Source organism: Ranitomeya variabilis, chromosome 2 (assembly GCF_051348905.1).
Source record: "Ranitomeya variabilis isolate aRanVar5 chromosome 2, aRanVar5.hap1, whole genome shotgun sequence".
Classification (NCBI taxonomy): Eukaryota; Metazoa; Chordata; class Amphibia; order Anura; family Dendrobatidae; genus Ranitomeya; species Ranitomeya variabilis.
Window position 1 is genome coordinate 101,167,669 of NC_135233.1, and position 21,234 is coordinate 101,188,902.

Below are 21,234 nucleotides of genomic sequence, written 5' to 3' on the forward strand. Positions count from 1 at the left end.
TACCTGCAATCATTTGGTTTGTAATGCAACATCTTCATAGGGGCATAGAGACCCATTTCCAACAATCATCACTCCAGTGTTCTTATGGTACTTTGTGTTTGCTAACTGTGTAAGAAGGCTACTGGATGGTTAGAATACCCTTGAAACCCCTTGTGCAAGTATGTTAGCACAGCTGAAAACAGTTTGACTGATTAGAGAACCTATAAACATGACCTTCCTTTGCGCTAGTTGAGAATCTGGAGCATTACAATTGGTGGTTCCATTAAACTCTCAAAATGGCCATAAAAAAAAGAACTTTCATGTGAAACTCGACAGTCTATTCTTGTTCTTAGAAATGAAGGCTATTCTATGCGAGAAATTGCCAAGAAACTGAAGATTTCCTACAGCGGTGTGCACTACTTCCTTCAGAGGAGAGCACAAACAGGCTCTAACCAGAGTAGAAAGAGAAGTGGGAGGCCCTGCTGCACAACTGAGCAACAAGACAAGTACATTAGAGTCTGTAGATTGATAAATTGACGCCTCACAGGTCCTCAACTGGCAGCTTCATTAAATAGTACACAAAACACCAGTGTCAACATCTACAGTGAAGAGGCAACTTTGGGATGCTGGCCTTGAGGGCAGAGTGGCAAAGTAAAAGCCATACCTGAGACTGGCTAATAAAAGGAAAAGAATAATATGGGCAAAAGAACACAGACATTGGACAGAGGAAGATTGAAAAAAGTGTTATGGACAGATGAATCCAAGTTTGAGGTGTTTCGATCACACAGAAGAACATTTGTGAGATGCAGAACAACTGAAAAGATGTTGGAAGAGTGCCTGATGCCATCTGTCAAGCATGGTGGAGGTAATGTGATGGTCTGGGGTTGCTTTGGTGCTGGTAAAGTGGGAGAGTTGTACAATGTAAAAGGGATTTTGAATAAGGAAGGCTATCACTCCATTTTGCAAGGCCATGCCATACCCTGTGGACAGCACTTGATTGGAGCCAATTTCATCCTACAACAGGACAATGATGCAAAGCACACCTCCAAATTATGCAAGAACTATTTAGGGAAGAAGCAGGCCACTGGTATTCTATCTGTAATGGAGTGGCCAGCGCAGTCACCAGATCTTATCCCCATTGAGCTGTTGTGGGAGCAGCTTGACCGTACGGTCCAGAAAAAGTGCCCATCAAGCCAAACCAACTCGTAGGAGAGGCTTCTGGAGGCATGGGGGGAAACTTCTCCAGATTACCTCAGCAATTTAACTGCTAGAATGCCAAAGGTCTGCAAAGCTGGAATTGCTTCAAAGGGAGCATTCTTTGACGAAAGCAAAGTTTGAAGGAGAAAATTATTATTTCAAATAAAAATCTTTTTTTCGAACCTTCTCAGTGTCTGGGCTAGATTTCCAATTCATTTGGCAGCTCATTTGTTTAATAAAAGTATGAGTTCCCATGGAAAACACAAAATTGTCTGGGTGACCTTAAACTTTTGAACAGTAGTGTATACAGTATATCATCCCATTATCCGCGTGACCTTAGCTTGGGAGAATCATTACCCATCACCACTTAATTAAATCCACTTGGGGTGTCCATAACCTTGCGGGCTCCTCTCCCACCCAATGGCCATTAACTATATCCACCAACTTCGAGGACGTCCCCCAGCCCAATTGCTATGACAGAAAAATTCCCTCCAACTAAACAAAATGCAATAAACTGCAATTGTACTGATAACTAACCTCCCTGTGGAAAGAACCTAATTTAACTATCAAGGGAGGTGGGTTCACAGCCTGAACCTAAAATGGCTGTCCCCTCACCAACCCCCATTTTAAACTCTCTCCTCCCTCCAATGAACTTCTCCTCTGATGTTTCTCCTCAGCTCCCACAACACAGGCTCTCCATGCATGTGTTGTGACTTTGACACAGCCGTGACATATGCAAATGAGGAGCAGAACAGCTGATCATCGGGAGCACTCCAGGTATCCGGGTTCCAGTTTCAGTTATTCAGTAAGCGCTGTAGCTTGTTGAATGTGCAGGAACAAGATCAAATTTGCTTATCTCTAGTGGGGACCCCTCTATTCATTCTTGTTAACCAGCCTGGTTGAAACTGACAGCTGAGGGTTGCAGCCCCCAGATGTAAGTTTTGCCTGGCTGGTTATTAAACATACAGGGGAACCCACACTTTTTTTTTTTTTTATTATTTATTTAAAGCGTGGGCACCAGCTTCAAGAATACTTCCATCAGCCTCTCCTGCTCTCACTGTTATTAGTGTCAGCAGGCATCATCTGATGGAAGCAGTAGTCCCATCAGCTGATACCAGTGACCGGAGGTGAATTTTATACCTCCGCTCACAGCTGGTTGCTCACGCTGTCTATTGACAGTGTGGGAAGTGCGGCTCTCTGACTGGCAGTGATGATATTACTGCTGATCTGAAGCGCTGTTTATTGCGCTGTCATGCACATGACAGTGTGGCAAACACTGGATGTTTGGGGCCCCCATTCAAGTGAATGTGGGCCGGGTTCGAGTTCTGGTCCGGCTACTGTTCTGGTACCCGAACTCAAACTTTTTGTAACTGTTCGGCTAAACCCGCCAGACCCGAACATCCAGGTGTCCGCCCATCTCTTGTCATGTGTCACCAACAAGCTCTGCTTTCATGACATTTGATTATGCTGCTGTCACATTCAAATGATTCAAATGTTCCTTCTATCACTACAATTGTTATATTACCCATCATTCATTCCATTTTTCTAGATTCCTGCATTTAACAGATGAACAATTTTCCAGTTCACTAATGAAATCAAGAAGGTTTTAATGCATACATGTATTTTTCTTTCTGCATGACCCCTTCGACTTCACCATTTTTAAAGGTGTTATGTCATCCACTTATATTAAAAGTTAAATTATCATATTTGATGCAATTGGCTTTGACCTACTAAATCGACTGAAAACAGCAGGTTGTTCTTGGTCAAGGGAAGTGGAATGTGATTGCATTATTTCACTTCGTCAGCTCCCATCCTATCGTCAACTGAACTAGTTGGGATGGATCACTCTGCTGTTTTCAACTTTTCAGTTTTATCTTGCATTTATTAACTCTTTCCTACACAATATTGTACTTGGTGGTCCTGGAAACCTCAATTGATGTGGAACATAATGAGGGATAAAAAGCCACCATCAATAGTGAATGTGGAATCAGCAATGGGAGCTGCCGATGTCACATTACAGTCAGCCTCATTAACTATGCTGCTCTTTTATTAAAGAGACTCTGTGGCTAAATGTTTGGTGCCCCATCTGAGAGAACCTGATTCAATTCTGTGTAACCTTCTGAGCTTATTACGTAGTTTATACATAAAAAAATGTTTTATCTGCTGCACCTCTGTTAGGGTACTGTCATACAGTGGCACTTTGGTCGCTACGACGGCACGATCCGTGACGTTCCAGCGATATCCATACGATATCGCAGTGTCTGACACGCTACTGCGATTAGGTACCCCGCTGAGAATCGTACGTCGTAGCAGATCGTGTGGAACTTTCTTTCGTCGTCAAGTGTCCCGCTGTGGCGGCATGATTGCATCGTGTGACACAGGTTGTATACGATCTGCGCACAGTAACCAACGGCTTCTACATCGCAAATACGTCATGAAATTATCGCTCCAGCACCTTGTATTGCAACGTGTGACCGCAGTCTACGACGCTGGAACGATAATCATACGACGCTGCAACATCACAGATCGTGCCGTCGTAACGACCAAAGTGCCACTGTGTGACAGTACCCTTAGTCTTCTCAGTGATAAGCTTTTGCTGTGTAGTCCTCCAAATTAATGAGCTTTCAGACTTTGCATAGTGTAGCCAGAAAGTTGTCAATCAATAGAGAAGAATAGCAGATAAAACAGTGATATTATCAAATCTACTGTAGGTGAAACAGCTTTGAAATTTGGGTCACGTTCAAATTGAACCTTTTAATACTAATGTCGATAAGCTGATTAAAAAAAAACACATATATACCTGGGGTTGTGACTTTGGTCTTTACTAAAGAGGTTGTCTCATTTTAAAATGTTTTTGCACTAGAAAGATTACAAAGCAAAGGTTTACAATAGACAGAACTGTTACTCGCCCTCCCTTGGTTGGGTGCTGCCTCCCTGCTGCTGCTCCATATTTTGTTGATCAGGCATGACAGCGAAAGCCAGATATTGGGCTCAGTGGCTCATATCCATGTTAATGTTGGCATGCAAGGGCTTGTCTACTTGTAGGATTTGTTGAAGTTTTTCTAAATTACTTTTATGGAACATATAATTCACCAATTACTTGTTATCATTTTTTTATTGAGGGGGGATAAAAACAGCAATTTTAATATTGCTTGTCATGATTCTGTTTGCTTTATTAAACTTGTATTAAACTTTTTTTTAATATTGTTCATACTTTTTGACTTGAGCAATGTAAAAGGCCCATGATTGCTCTCCTATTGGGATTCCTCATTGCCTTTGTGCCTGATTTTTCTCTAGTTTTGTGCTTTGCACCGTTTTTTGTAATTCCTTATTATATTTGCTCCTTTTTAGAAGTCTATTATTATTTTTACCGTATATAACTTTTTGCAATATAATATCTTTTGACTCCATATTTTTTTTTTAGATCTATACAATAGATAATAGGAAATGCAAAAAGTTACAGATGGATGTTACATTAGTCACAGTCACAGCCCTGAAGTGTCATTAGTTTTTTATTTAAGAGATGACATTAGAAGTGTAGTCATTTACATAGGCGGCACCTGTGTCTCACTCTCAGAAGGCATCAGAGTTCTCTTTTTTTAATTTTAGACCCTAAATATTTCTGTTTTTTCAGGTATAATTGTACTACCATCGATTTCAGCACTATTAATGTCATGATGTCAATGGGACGACTGATTTTCAATATCTGAATGCGCTGGTATGCATGAATGATTAGAATAATTACACATATAAATGTTTAGCAAAGGATTTATTGTGGTCTTGAATTAAAGAGAGCTTAAAGGGAATATGTCAGAAGGAATTTCTACCTAAAACTAAATACCACTGTATAAGTTATGGAAACCTGTCTTATAGAAATGCCGCCTGTCAGTTCTATGCAAATTAACTGCAAGAGCTTTTAGGCGTATCAAAATACTTCTGTCCTCTGGCCCAAAGCCCTTATTCCCCTCCCGATGCCTGGCTCCTGCCTTTGTTTGATAGATCAGTCCAGCTTAAATTATATGCCGCTCCTCACCAAGATCTTAAATAAACTTTGTCAATGCCTAGGGTCAGTGTCAGCGCATGAGATGACAGAAGCTGGACTGATCTGTCAATCAAATGTACTGGGCGGGGAATAAGGAGTAAGGGTGGTGTAGGAAGTTCTTCGACACGCCCTAATGCACTTGCAGCCAAGTAGCACATAATATCAACGCTTGATTTTGCAGCAGAAAAATGGCAGATATCTGTAATAAAATATTTTATTTATTTAATTTTTTCATTCCTTTCACAGACACAGAACTTTTGGCTGCATTTTAACATATTAATATATTTTTTTATTACAAATTTCCCCTGTAACTGGGGCTAATATATTAACCTTGGTTACAGGGAATATTTTGCCTCATGCCTGCATACCAAAGCTGGCTGAATCCTTCTCCTAGGACCTAGAGGCTCCTGCTCGCTCTCAATCTAGCAATTGCATGACTGCTGTTTCTGGAGCATGAACTGCTTGGTCGGCGCTGTGTATACAGGGATCAGGAAGGCAGATAGGGTAAGAAAACCATCTCTACCTTCTGTATGGGGAGTTTGGCTGTTTCTGATAACTCCCTGACCCCTTTGCTGCATGATCTCTTGCAAGCAGCTTAGTCTGCGTTGACATTTTAGAACATTTGTGCAGATATCATGGAGGTTTAAAGTCCTGGTTAATATTATCATTATACAGTACAGGGTCAACTTTAGCAAAATGATCAATTACCCACTTATATTTATTTTTCAATCTTCTGCAGCCATATTTTATATCTTAGTATTGGAATTTAGTGCTTGAATGATCACATAGTTAATATGTTCCTACGGTTAAAATATCCATGATTGATTCATTGCCATAATCAGTAATGCAAATCAATGCTATAACTATGCATGAATAAAATAATCATGAATACATTAAAAGATTAAATATAGTGCATACCATTCAGCATAATAATAGGAAACATCGAGTGCAAGGTTAAGAGAGTCAAATGAAAATAAGGATCAAGTTGTTAATTCATATAGAATAAGTTGTGAACGGCAGCAGGAATTTGCAAGTTATTTGCATGGAAACCTAATAAATAGCGTGGAGGCTGTATATTATTGTACAGACATCATACCAGTTCAATTAAATAATACACTTTATCTTATCCATTCATATCCATCTACAGTACAGACCAAAAGTTTGGACACACCTTCTCATTTAAAGATTTTTCTGTATTTTCATGACTATGAAAATTGTACATTCACACCGAAGGCATCAAAACTATGAATTATCACATGTGGAATTATATACTTAACAAAAAAGTGTGAAACAACTGAAATTATGTCTTATATTCTAGGTTCTTCAAAGTGGCCACCTTTTGCTTTGATGACTCCTTTGCACACTCTTGGCATTCTCTTGATGAGCTTCAAGGGGTATAATCTAACCTCTTTTTCTCATCTTTCAGGATACATCGGAGGCTTATCTACAGCATTCAAGAATGCTGTAGGTAAGCCCCTGATGCTGGTGGGCTTAGCTCACCTTCGATTTTGGGGGTGACCGGTTCCCTTTAATATCTGTGATCCTATTTCTTATTTCTGAGAAATCTACTTTTCTTTTAGTATGTAAATGAGCTATTAAGATCTATGGGATACACATGGATCTCCCCAAAAATCTGCACCCAGTGCATATTTTAAATGTAAGGGGGCATCACTAGTGTGAGACATGTAATAACTGATAGTCTGCTCTCCTGGTATAAATGTAGCACACTGGTAATTCTCAATTTCACTTAAAATGAGCTCTGGGGTAGATTCTCAGGGAGCTCTATGTCCAGCCCTTAGATATTAACAGCTCATTTACATATTAATAAAAACATGGCTTTCTCTGGAATTACTTATCATATCTCAGATATCAATATATTTTATTCACCTTTATATAAGCTAATAAGCTACGTTCCTATGTAGACATTTGAGAAGGGTTCTCCTACTGACAGATTCCCTTTAAGTTTCAGCAGAATTGTCACAACCCAAAAGGGCAACCAGACAAATTATTTTTCTGACACACTCTCTTGTTAATAGATATGTTTTCACCTGACTGTTCCATGACAATAGCATGTACATTTAACTCTTACATGGTTCAATGTATTCACATTGCTTTAAATAAGAGCAACACGGGAAGGAAAATATACGACCAGGAATAAGTATGCAGCTAATGAATTCTTTTGAGAACCCTGCTATTAAACATGGAATTAAAGAACAAAGACAAAAAATTCTGAATGAAAAATAGAGGAGCAAGAGAAACCAACTACAAACTAAAATATGTCTAAAAAGCACAGGGCATTGGAAACAAACAAGGAGCATTGGAGCTGCTAACACAGAAGAGAGATGTGATATCATAGGCATCACTCAAACTTGGTGATGCTCATGATTGGAATACAAATCATGAAGGCTGCAACTTATTTATAAGAAACTGGCTTAAAAAGTGGGGAGGAGGTGTTGCATTGTATGTTAGGAAAATGTATATCTCCAAAGAGATCCAAGCTTCAGATAAAGGTAGTTCAACAGAAACTGTTTGGATAAGAATACAGGGAGAGAAGAACAGAAGGGACACTATTGTAGGTGTTTACTATAGGCCACGTGGACATACTGAAGATATGAATGAACTTTTACATCAGATGTCTTTGCTCTCAAAAAAGTACAACATAGTGACTATGGGAGATTTTAGATATCCAGATATTTGTTGGGAATCTGTCTCAGGCAAAATTAATGGGTCCAGAAAATTCTTATCTTCTCTCACTGACAATTTTATCTTTCAAAAGGTAGAAGATAGAACAAGAGGATCTACCATCTTGGACATAATTCTTACCAACAGGGAAGAAATAGTGCAGAACGTACAGGTGGCCTTGAATGTAGGAAGTAGCGTTCATTCTATCCTCGATTTTGGATTACAAGAGGAGGAAAACCTATGAGGTCTCAGACTTTAAGGTTGGACTTCAGAAAGGCAGATTTTAATGAAAGAGGGTAGGAAAGAGCTAATGACTGGATGTTCTAAAGACAGAAATGTCCAAGAAAGATTGGAGAGTTTGCTAAATTAAACTCTCACTGCCAAGTCAGTAGCAATCTTGAAAATAAGGAAGAATTGAAGCATCTAATGAGACCAGGATGGATGAACATAGAACTTAAACACTTACTAAAAAGGAAAAATGTAATGTATATCAAATGAAATGATGGGGGCATTGGAAGAGCAAAAGCCAGTAATGAAGTGAGGCTTGCAAGGGAGACCAAAAGCAATAAAAAAGGATTTTAGGTGTATGTCAAAAGCAAAAGAAAAGTACAAAATGCTACAGGATTCTTACAGGATCAAATGGGTGAAGTGGTCAAAAAGAATGTTTTTAAATTGCTATGTTTCATCTGTGTTCTTTAAGAAAGCACATGTAACATCAACTGATCTTCACTGTAGTATTGAAGAAATAAAATAATCCACACTATCTAAAAACAGATAGATGGATAGATGGTGAGGGAATACTTAGCTAATTTAAATGAATTTAAATCTCCTAGTACAGATGATTTATATCCTAGGGTACTGAAAGAGATAGCAGAGGAAATTCTGGAGAACAGAAGAAGACCCAGAAGATTGAAGAAGGGCAAATGTTGTCCTTGTCTTCAAAAAGGAAAGAAGTAGCCAGGAAATCACAGGCCAGTAAGCCTTACTTCTATGCCAGGAAAGATCTTTGAACAAATTATTAAACAGAATGTATGTAAGTACTTGGATAAAAATACAGTAATTAACCAGATCCAGCATGGGTTTGTAGCAAACAAGTTGTGCCAGACTAATCTAATTTCCTTCTATGATGGAATCACTGACTGGTGCGTCTGGGAAATTCAGTAGATATAGTATATCTCAACTTCAGCAAAGCATTTGATAAAGTATCTCACGTGAATTCATACCTGGCTCAGTGATTGTACTCAAAGAGTGGTAATAATAATAATAATAATAATAATAATCTTTATTTATATAGCGCCAACATATTCCACAGCGCTTTACAGTTTAACAGTTTCAAACACAACAGTCATAGGTAACAATGTTAACAATACAGCAATAAAGCAAAATAAGACGACCCTGCTCGTGAGAGCTTACAATCTACAATGAGGTGGGGGAGATACAAAGTACAGGTGTGTATTTACAATATAATATATATATATATATATATATATATATATTATATATATATATAATAATAGGAAACACCGAGTGCAAGGTTAAGAGAGTCAAATGAAAATAAGGATCAAGTTGTTAATTCATATAGAATAAGTTGTGAACGGCAGCAGGAATTTGCTAATAATTTGGTAATAAATGGTTGCATATCCATTTGGAAGAACTTTTCAAGTGAAGTACCAAAAAGTTCTGTTTTGGCCCCAATGTTGTTCAACATTTTTATAAATGATCTAGATAAGGGAACTGAAATTAAACTAATTAAATTTGCAGACAATGAAAAACTAAGAGGGATAACTATGGGTACTGTCACATAGTACCATTTTGATCGCTACGATGGTACGATTCGTGACGTTCTAGCGATATCGTTACGATATCGCAGTGTCTGACACGCAGCAGCGATCAGGGATCCTGCTGAGAATCGTACGTCGTAGCAGATCGTTTGGAACTTTCTTTCGTCGCTTGATCACCCGCTGACATCGCTGGATCGTTGTGTGTGACAGCGATCCAGCGATGTGTTCGCTTGTAACCAGGGTAAACATCGGGTAACTAAGCGCAGGGCAGCGCTTAGTAACCCGATGTTTACCGTGGTTACCTGCGTAAAAGTAAAAAAAAAAAAACCGTACATGCTCACCATCTGACGTCCGTCAGGTCCCTTGCCGTCCGCTTCCCGCTCTGACTGTCTGCCGGCCGGAAAGTGAGAGCAGATCACAGCGGTGACGTCGCCGCTGCGCTCTGCTCTCACTGTACGGCCGGATCTCAGTCAGAGCAGGAAGCGGACGGCAAGGGACCTGACGGACATCAGATGGTGAGCATGTACGTTTTTTTTTTTTTAACTTTTACGCTGGTAACCACGGTAAACATCGGGTTACTAAGCGCGGCCCTGCGCTTAGTAACCCGATGTTTACCCTGGTTACCCGGGGACTTCGGCATCGCTCCAGCGCCGTGATTGCAACGTGTGACCGCAGTCTACGATGCTGGAGTGATAATCATACGACGCTGCGACGTCACGAATCGTGCCGTCGTAGCGATTAAAATGGTACTGTGTGACAGTACCCTAACACTAGAGAAGACAGAGAAAGGATTCAGCAGGATCTAGATAAGCTTGAACAATGGACAGAGACTAATAGAATTGTATTTTAAAGGAAGAAATGCAAGATTCTACATCTGGGCAAGAAAAATGAAAATTACACCTACAGAATGGGAGGAACAGGACTAAGCAACAGCACATGTGAAAAAGACTTGAGTACACTAAAAGATCACAAAGCGCACATGAGCAACAGTGTAATTCAGCAGCAAAAAAGGCAAACACAGTTCTGGGATGTATTAAGAGAAGCATGGAGTCTAGATAGCATAAAGTATTTATCCCACTCTACTCCTCCATGGTCAGGCCTTATCTGGAATACTGTGTCCAGTTCTGGGCACCACATTTTAAAAACACATAAAAAACTGGAGCAAGTTAAGAGAAGAGCTACCAGGATGGTGAGCGGACTGCAAACTACCATATTTTTTGGACTATAAGACACACAGCAACTAGTGTTGAGCATTCCGATACTGCAAATATCGGGTATCGGCCGATATTCGCTGTATCGGAATTCTGATACCGAGTTCCGATATTTTTGCGATATCGGATACCGGAAACAGAAGTTCCCACAGTGCAAAAATGCAGTATAATTGAGTGTGGGCGGTGCGTGGGCGGAGACTGCGTGTCTCTGTGCGGGCGAGGTCTGTGCAGGACCGTGGGTGGTCTGTGCGTGCCTGCCGGGGGTCTGTACGGCCTGCCGGGGGTCTGTGCGGTCTCTCCGGGGACTGTGCGGCTTGCCAGGGGGTCTGTGCGGCCTCTCCGGGGTCTGTAAGGCCTGCGGGGGGTCTGTGCGGCCTGCCGGGGGTCTGTGCGGCCTCTCAGGGGTCTGTGCTGCTTGCCGGGGGGTCTGTGCGGCCTCTCCGGGGTCTGTGTGGCTTGCCGGGGGTCTGTGTGGCCTGCCGGGGGGTCTGTGCGGCCTCTCTGGGGTCTGTGCGGCTTGCCGGGGGGTCTGTACGGCCTGCTGGGGGTCTTTGTGTCTGTGCATGCATCGTCCGATGGGACTACAAGTCCCATCGGGCTATGCCTGCTACAATGACAGTGATTGACACATTAGCCAATGATGGGACAGTAGTAGTCCCATCATCCAGCTAATGTGTTGATTGAATGTAAAAAAAAAAAAATACTCCATACATACTCCATACATGCTACATACATGCTACATACATACATGCAGCATACATGCTACATACTACATACATACATACATGCTACATGCATGCTACATGCATGCTACATACATACATGCTACATACATGCTACATACTACATACATACATACATGCTGCATACATGCTACATGCTACATACATGCTACATACATGCTAAATACATGCTACATACAAGCTACATACAAGCTACATACATACTACATACATACTACATACATGCTACATACATGCTACGCAAATGCTACATACATACTACATACATACTATATACATACTGCATACATACTACATACAGTACATTCATACATGACATACAATACAAACATACAGACATACAGTACATTAAACATAGATTACATACTCACCATTACTTGTCATTTTGATCCCCGAAGCCAGTGTCAACCTGTAAAAAATATGAAAAAAACAAACAACCAATATACTCCCTGTCCACAGAAATCCACGAGTGTCCCATGACGATCTCCCGTGGAGAACGGCAGCAACAGCTGGTGCGACTGCTCTCCAGGGGCCCCAGAAACACAATGACGGGAGGAAGGTATTCCTCCGCCGCTGTAAAAAAAAAGTCCCTAGTCTGACTTATGGCATTGCTGTATGAGAAATTTTCCCAGGCAGCAATTGCCATAAAGTGAGACTTTGAACTTTAGTAACCTCAGTGATGCACTGCAGGAGCCATTTTCTCCTGTCAGAGTGTCACTGAAGGTCCTATAGAGCAGTGACATCACCCGATGTCACTGTTCTATAGGGGAGATCGTCCTGGGACACTCGTTGTTAATTGGACTATGGCGGACAGGTAGTATACGGTTTATTATTTTACGTTTTTTGCAGGCGCTGAAGTATGGTAAGTATGGTGAAATGAAGAATATTAAAATACTTTTTCCTAATGTGTGCATGTTTTATTAACCCTTTCTTACTATTGGATTAATAATGGATAGGCGTCTTATTGACGCCTCTCCGTTATTAACCCGGCTTAATGTCACCTTACAATATTAAGGTGACATTAACCCCTTATTACCCCATATCCCACCTCTAAACGGGAGTGGGAAGAGAGGGGCTAAGTGCCGGAATTGGCGCATCTTACAGAGACAATGGCTCCTGCAGTGTATCACTGAGGTTACCTGAGTTCAAAGTCTTACATTATGGCAAGTGCTGCATGGGAAAATTTCTCATACAGAAATGCCATAAGTCAGACTAGGGACTTTTTTTTACAGCGGCGGAGGAATACCTTCCTCTCGTCATTGTGTTTCTGGGGCCCCTGGAGAGCAGTCGCACCAGCTGTTGCTGCCGTTCTCCACGGGAGATCGTCGTGGGACACTCGTGGATTTCTGCGAACAGTGAGTATATTGGTTGTTTGTTTTTTTCCTATTTTTTACAGGTTGACACTGGCTTCGGGGATCAAAATGACAAGTAATGGTGAGTATGTAATCTATGTTTAATGTACTGTATGTCTATATGTATGTCATGTATGTAATGTATGAATGTACTGTATGTAGTATGTATGTATGTATGTAGTATGTATGCAGTGTGTATGTAGTATTTATGTATGTAGTATGTATGTAGTATGTGTGTATGTATGTATGTAGCATGTATGTAGCATGTATGTAGCATGTATGTAGCATGTATGTATGTAGTATGTAGCATGTATGTAGCATGTATGTATGTAGCATGTATGTAGCATGTATGTAGCATGTATGCAGCATGTATGTATGTAGCATGTATGTAGCATGTATGTAGCATGTTTGTATGTTGCATGTATGTAGCATGTATGTAGCATGTATGTAGCATGAAGCATGTAGTATGTAGCATGTATGTAGCATGCATGTATGCAGCATGTATGTAGCATGTATGTATCATGTATGTAGCATGTATGTAGCATGTATGGAGTATGTATGGAGTATTTTTTTTCATTCAACACATTAGCCGGATGATGGGACTACTACTGTCCCATCATTGGCTAATGTGTCAATCACTGTCAGTGTAGCAGGCATCGTCCGATTGGACTTGTAGTCCCATCGGAAGATGCCTGCACACACGCACAGAGCCCCAGCCTGCCGCACAGAGCCCCGGCACGCCGCACAGAGCCCTGAACCGCCACACAGAGACCCCCCCACACTGCACAGAGACCACCCCATGCCACACAGAGACCCCCCCATGCCACACAGAGACCCCCCATGCCACACGGAGACCCCCCATGCTGCACAGAGACCTTCCACGCCGCATAGAGCCCAGGAAGCCCACATACAGCCCTGGCACATCGCATCGAGCCCCGGCACGCCGCATAGAGCCCGGGCAGCCCACATACAGCCCCGCATAGATCCCTGGCAGGCCCGCACAGATGCCACCTGCACACACAGATACTCACAGTGTCCGCCCACGCACCGCCCACACTCTTCCCACCTCCAGAACAGCATGTAGAAGGACAGAAAGGGCTTATTTACGTTCTGATATTTGTGTCCCATTGACTTGCATTGGTATCGGGTATCGGCGCTGAAGTATGGTAAGTATGGTGAAATGAAGAATGTTAAAATACTTTTTCCTAATGTGTGCATGTTTTATTAACCCTTTCTTACTATTGGATTAATAATGGATAGGCGTCTTATTGACGCCTCTCCGTTATTAACCCGGCTTAATGTCACCTTACAATATTAAGGTGACATTAACCCCTTATTACCCCATATCCCACCTCTACACGGGAGTGGGAAGAGAGGGGCTAAGTGCCGGAATTGGCACATCTTACAGAGACAATGGCTCCTGCAGTGTATCACTGAGGTTACCTGAGTTCAAAGTCTTACATTATGGCAAGTGCTGCATGGGAAAATTTCTCATACAGAAATGCCATAAGTCAGACTAGGGACTTTTTTTTACAGCGGCGTAGGAATACCTTCCTCTCGTCATTGTGTTTCTGGGGCCCCTGGAGAGCAGTCGCACCAGCTGTTGCTGCCGTTCTCCACGGGAGATCGTCGTGGGACACTCGTGGATTTCTGCGAACAGTGAGTATATTGGTTGTTTGTTTTTTTCCTATTTTTTACAGGTTGACACTGGCTTCGGGGATCAAAATGACAAGTAATGGTGAGTATGTAATCTATGTTTAATGTACTGTATGTCTATATGTATGTCATGTATGTAATGTATGAATGTACTGTATGTAGTATGTATGTATGTATGTAGTATGTATGCAGTGTGTATGTAGTATTTATGTATGTAGTATGTATGTAGTATGTGTGTATGTATGTATGTAGCATGTATGTAGCATGTATGTAGCATGTATGTAGCATGTATGTAGCATGTATGTAGCATGTATGCAGCATGTATGTATGTAGCATGTATGTAGCATGTATGTAGCATGTTTGTATGTTGCATGTATGTTGCATGTATGTAGCATGTATGTAGCATGAAGCATGTAGTATGTAGCATGCATGTATGCAGCATGTATGTAGCATGTATGTATCATGTATGTAGCATGTATGTAGCATGTATGGAGTATGTATGGAGTATTTTTTTTCATTCAACACATTAGCCGGATGATGGGACTACTACTGTCCCATCATTGGCTAATGTGTCAATCACTGTCAGTGTAGCAGGCATCGTCCGATTGGACTTGTAGTCCCATCGGAAGATGCCTGCACACACGCACAGAGCCCCAGCCTGCCGCACAGAGCCCCGGCACGCCGCACAGAGCCCTGAACCGCCGCACAGAGACCCCCCCACACTGCACAGAGACCACCCCATGCCACACAGAGACCCCCCCACGCCACACAGAGACCCCCCATGCCACACGGAGACCCCCCATGCTGCACAGAGACCTTCCACGCCGCATAGAGCCCAGGAAGCCCACATACAGCCCTGGCACATCGCATCGAGCCCCGGCACGCCGCATAGAGCCCGGGCAGCCCACATACAGCCCCGCATAGATCCCTGGCAGGCCCGCACAGATGCCACCCGCACACACAGACACTCACAGTGTCCGCCCACGCACCGCCCACACTCTTCCCACCTCCAGAACAGCATGTAGAAGGACAGAAAGGGCTTATTTACGTTCTGATATTTGTGTCCCATTGACTTGCATTGGTATCGGGTATCGGTGATATCCGATATTTTTTGGATATCGGCCGATCCAATCTGATACCGATACTTTTGAATATCGGAAGGTATCGCTCAACACTAACAGAAACATAAGACGCACCTAGGTTTTAGAGGAGGAAATTAGAAAAATTAATTAAAGCAAAAAATTTGGTCAATTCTGTACTAAAATCCCCTATCCTGATATACATGATCCCCTCATCCCTTTCCTGAACTATTTGTGTGGCGAGCAGTGAATATTCATTGTTCTTTAATAGCTGACACGCTGTTAGCTACAGCCGCCGGCTTCCTGCAGCTGCTGGGCTTTTGGGTGTCCCCGCCACTTAAGGGAATGAATATTCACTGCTCGCCACTCCCACAGGCATGGAATACAGTGAATATGCATTCCCTTTAGTAGTGTGGACATGCAAAATCTGGGCAGCTGTCCTCTCTACTAAAGGGAATGCATATTAACTGTATTCCACGCCTGTGGGAGTGGCAAGCAGTGAATATTCATTCCCTTAAGAAGCGGGGACACATAAAATCCCACCAGCTGCAGGAAGCAGGTGGCTGCAGCTAACAGTGTGTCAGCTATTAAAGAGAAATGAGTACTCACTGCTTCCCACTCACATGGTGTGGAATGCAGTGAATATTAATTTCTCTTTAGCATCGGGCACAGGAATTAGCAGCAGTCATCTGCTCCCACCTCCTGTGACCCGCGATCTGCCGCTTGCTCACCTCACCATCCACAGTCAGAGCAGATACATCCGGACTATAAGACCCCACCATTTTCTTCCACATTTTTGGTGGAAAACAGTGTGTCTTATAATCTGAAAAATATGGTATGTCCTACGAGGAACGATTAAACTATCTGAGAAAAAACTTGCAAAAAAGAATGCTAAGAGGAGACATAATAGCTGTCTACAAATATCTTTATGTATCCCACAGTGTAGAGGGATCATCTTTATTCTCATTTGCACATGGAAACACGGGAAGCAATGGAATGAAACTGAAAGGGACAAGATACAGATTAGAGATTAGAATTTTTTTTTCAACAATGAGGGTGATATATGAGTGGAACAGGCTGCTACGAGAGGGGGTGAGTTCTCCTTCAATGGAAGTCTGCTAACAGAAGCTGGACAGACATCTATCTGAGATGGTTTAGTGAATCCTGCAATGAGCAGGGGGTTGGACATGATGACCTGGGAGGTCCCTTCCAACTTCAACATTCTATGATTCTATGAATCCCACAGACAACACCTGCAATCAATAATTATGATCACACTATAAAATATTTGCATTTAGTCTTACGAAACACACTCAAACGTCTATATAAAAACAAAATACACCTCAAGTAGAATTGAACAAATGGAATTTTTCTTTGCAATTTGTTTTGTTTTTGTGTCGGTTTGTTTTGGATTCTTTTTTGTTTAATTCTATATTTTGAGTTGCCCGTTTTTCATCCATATTTTTTCCATATTTTGTTAAAATACTATTTTTCTCTTTAGATATACCGTATTTTCCGGCGTATAAGACGACTGGGCGTATAAGACGACCCCCCAACTTTACCAGTTAAAATATAAAATCTTCTTAAAAGTCGGGGGTCTTCTTATACACCCTATGTCGTCTTATAGGGCCGGTGAATATGTGCCTTTTGGGGGGGGGGGGGGGGAGTGATCCTGATGCCGAGGGGGCGTCTCACAGGAAAGTGAGTATCCCCCATTACCTTATCGTAGCGGTGCAGCGTGGGGGTCTCAGTGCTGGGAGTGGCGGCGGCGGCTGCTGTGCTCTGGTGCGGCGGCTGCTGTGCTCTGGTGCGGCGGCTCCTCTTCTGTGTGGGGCCTCTGTGCTGTGCGGTGGCGGTGGCGGCGGCATATCTTTATCCAGTTGGGGCTCCTCCGGCATCTCCTTAGCCCTGGAGGCCCCGCCGCAACTCCATCGGTGCAATGCAGCGGCCATTTTCCCGGAGGCAGCTCAATAGGTGCGATGCGGTGGCCTCCGGGAAAATGGCCGCTGCTCAGATTCAGATCTCGTCCCGAAATCTCGGGACACGAGATCTGAATCTGAGCAGCGGCCATTTTCCCGGAGGCCACCACATTGCACCGATGGAGTTGCGGCGGGGCCTCCAGGGCTAAGGAGATGCCGGAGGAGCCCCAACTGGATAAAGATACGCCGCTGCCGCCGCCACCTCACAGCACAGAGGCCCCACACAGAAGAGGAGCCGCCGCACCAGAACACAGCAGCCGCCGCCGCTCCCAGCACTGACACCCCCACGCTGCACCGCTAGGATAAGGTAATGGGGATTACTCACTTTCCTGTGAGACGCCCCCTCGTCATCAGGATCACTCCCCCTCCCCACCCACCATATACACCGGCGTACACGACGATTCCCGGCGTATAAGACGACCCCCGACTTTTAAGAAGATTTTCGGGGGTTAAAAAGTCGTCTTATACGCCGGAAAATATTTTGCAGAAATACACATTAAGTAAAAGGGACAAATATGCAAATGTACACACAAAGCACCCACGTGTATTTGTAGTTTAAACCTTGTAACTTCCAAAAAGATACCTATACGGATCTATTGGCCACACATCCCTAACATTGAAAAAAACATTGTGGCCCCAATTCATCATGGAGTTTTTTGGTGTATAAATGTTTGAATTGTTACAAAATGAGTTGTACAATTTTGTTTTACCTATAACGTTTTTATGCCAGGCCCTGCCAAACCCAGAGTTCGGGCAGGACATAGCCAAGTACACTTGACAAATTCATCAAATTTAACACAACCAAAGTGAATGTTGCTTAATTAAAGCCCAAATGTTAGCAAAGTAAAAAATGTAAACGTGAATAAGACCATATAAATTTGATGGGAATGTTTAGATCTATTACAAATCCACAATAAGCAATTGTGAAAGAGGCTAGGTTCAAACTCAGCCGCACAGCACTAAAGACCAACCTATGTCTTTGTCTTGCAAAATACAACTTTTATGCAAGTAAAGTCCAAATTTTTCTTTTGAGTACCCAATATGAAAAATAAATTACTTTTGGACACCTGATGGCGCTACAAGATGACATAATGCAAATATAAGCATGAAATAACATACTGTGCGACCACTTGGTGATGCTAGAAGATGAAGAAATAAAACAGAAAGGCAATTTGCATATAACTCTAAGGAACAAATATGAGTTATGGTGAATATTAATGCATCCTGTAATTAATGACCAGAAATGTATGACATAGCTGATTTTTTTTGCAGACAATAGCTCTAAGAAACAAGATTCTTTACTACTTTAAATATATAATAATAGAAAGAACATTCCTAGATGCCTTCATATTGCATACAGTATTTATATGGCTAACTGAAACAGTAACAATGTCATTTTATTTGCATACAACGCTTCTCTACATAATTAGGATTCCGTCATTGTCAATAAACTATAACGGCTATGCAGATTTCAGAAACATCTGATTTGTATGATAACAATGTGTCCCCTTTACCATGAAGGACACAGACACTGTAGCGTTAGGCTAGGGATACATGGTAATATTGAGATTGTGGTGCTGTATAGGGATACTACATCTAACAATTTCCAATGGAGTCACATTGCAAGCTGTAACCGCGACAGTCACAAATGTTTCCAAATGTATTTGATTTTCTGCCGCTATTTGGAAGCTGCAGTGAACTCACTTGCCATAGTTTCAATGAAAGTTGCATATGGACACATGTGACAAGTCTGCGATTTGAATGTTTTCTTTTTTTTACAGCAAAATTTAAATTTTAACCCTTTAGCTGCCCCTGATTTGCATTAAAAATGGCCGCCGGTAATTCCCTTATTACCATTTTAATACGGTGATCAGGAATAAGGCTGTAGCGCCCTCAGAGTCGGAAAATCCCAGGGGTTTCAACTACCAGTACTTCTGCCATCTCCCGATCCCAACTGATCAGTCCCCCAGCGTGGCGTCATCTTCCAGAAAAAAAATTGGCTGGCGTATGCGCAGTGCACCTACCGAGCTCTGCCGGCCATTACCTGGCAACAATAAGACATTTTTACTATTGGTTCCTTTTGATCATTGTGATAGATCCTATCACAGCGATCACAATGAAAAAAAAATAGTGCCTCAAACCCCCCCCCCTTTGTCACCCCTTTAGTCAAATAAAAATTATAATTTTTTTCCATTCTTTGCAGTTGGGCTTAGTGATTGGTTTAAGGTAAAGGTTGGGGTTAGGGTTAGAATTGGGGGGTTTTCAAAAGTAAAAAAAATGACGATTTGATCGCTAGTGTTGAGCACAAGTGCTCGCTACTGGAGTTTGCATCCGGTGGTTGGATATGCACGGAGTATCGCAGATCCCCGCATGGCTTTTTTTGGGTGTCTAAGAGCAGCAAACCATGTAGTAGCTCTCTTTACTCCCACTGCATATAGCACTATATGTGCACTAAATCTTCTCCTCTCAGCCTGGACCTTGGCATCCATGGCACTTCAGGCTTACAGTAAAGTACCTCAGCTCTCATCCCACTGCTGGCAACTAAGGATCATATTCAAACATCTCTCTTACGATCCCTAACTGGCACCCTCTGGTAGTTCAGTACTTTTTAAACCACACAGGACACTATGTTCCACCCGGCTACATAGATTAAACTGGAATCCGAACAATGACCACAACAAAGGCATTTGCTGGCCTCCTTGATCTCCAGCCCTACTGAATCTCGGGGGCACAGGGTTGCTTCTCCTGGGCTTGGTAGTTCTCCTGTCGGGATTGCTAACCCCCCGACTTCACAATAGTCCTTATACTAACTACATTTGTGTGTATAAAAATGGCTGAAGAGCAGGCTTCTCACACCATCAGAGTTCATAGACATTTGCGATGCCTGACTTTGCAGGGCGCCACACAATCATGTATCATATTCAACATGTAAATATAATAATTATTTCACAGTGCATTACAGTGGGATCATCAGTCAATAACACAATTATAGTGTAATGTAGCGAGATAATGCATTAAAACATCTATTACAATCTCCCAAGGGTGTTAGTTCTTCTGTCATTCATTTGCAAGAGAACCAATGATATATATTATCCAGTACATGTTTTGATGTTTTGCAAGTTTTGTGGCTGATTAGAGACATACTAAATACTGGACATAGATTTTATGAAAAAAAGTGTCTCATCAGACCATTGAACCTTTGTGAAATTCAATTTATAAGTCTCCCACATGCCTTTTGACAGAATAAATAAAAAAAAATTAAAAGAGTTGCCTGAAAATGCTGGAAATAAGTAAGATAATAACAATATTCACCTCACCTACCGTAGGTCCAACCGCTTCCATACTGATGCTAATGTGGCACCCCAAGAGTCTGGTTGCCACAGTGGTATCGCCTGCCTCTCGGGGAGGGTGATGCCATGCCTGGAAGCAAGAAGGGATCCCCTTAGCAGGTAACATTAGTGCAGCGCCCCAGAGTCCTGGTCGTTGCAGTACTGATGCTACGCCACTAAGGGGGGCTTTGGTACGTCTGATAG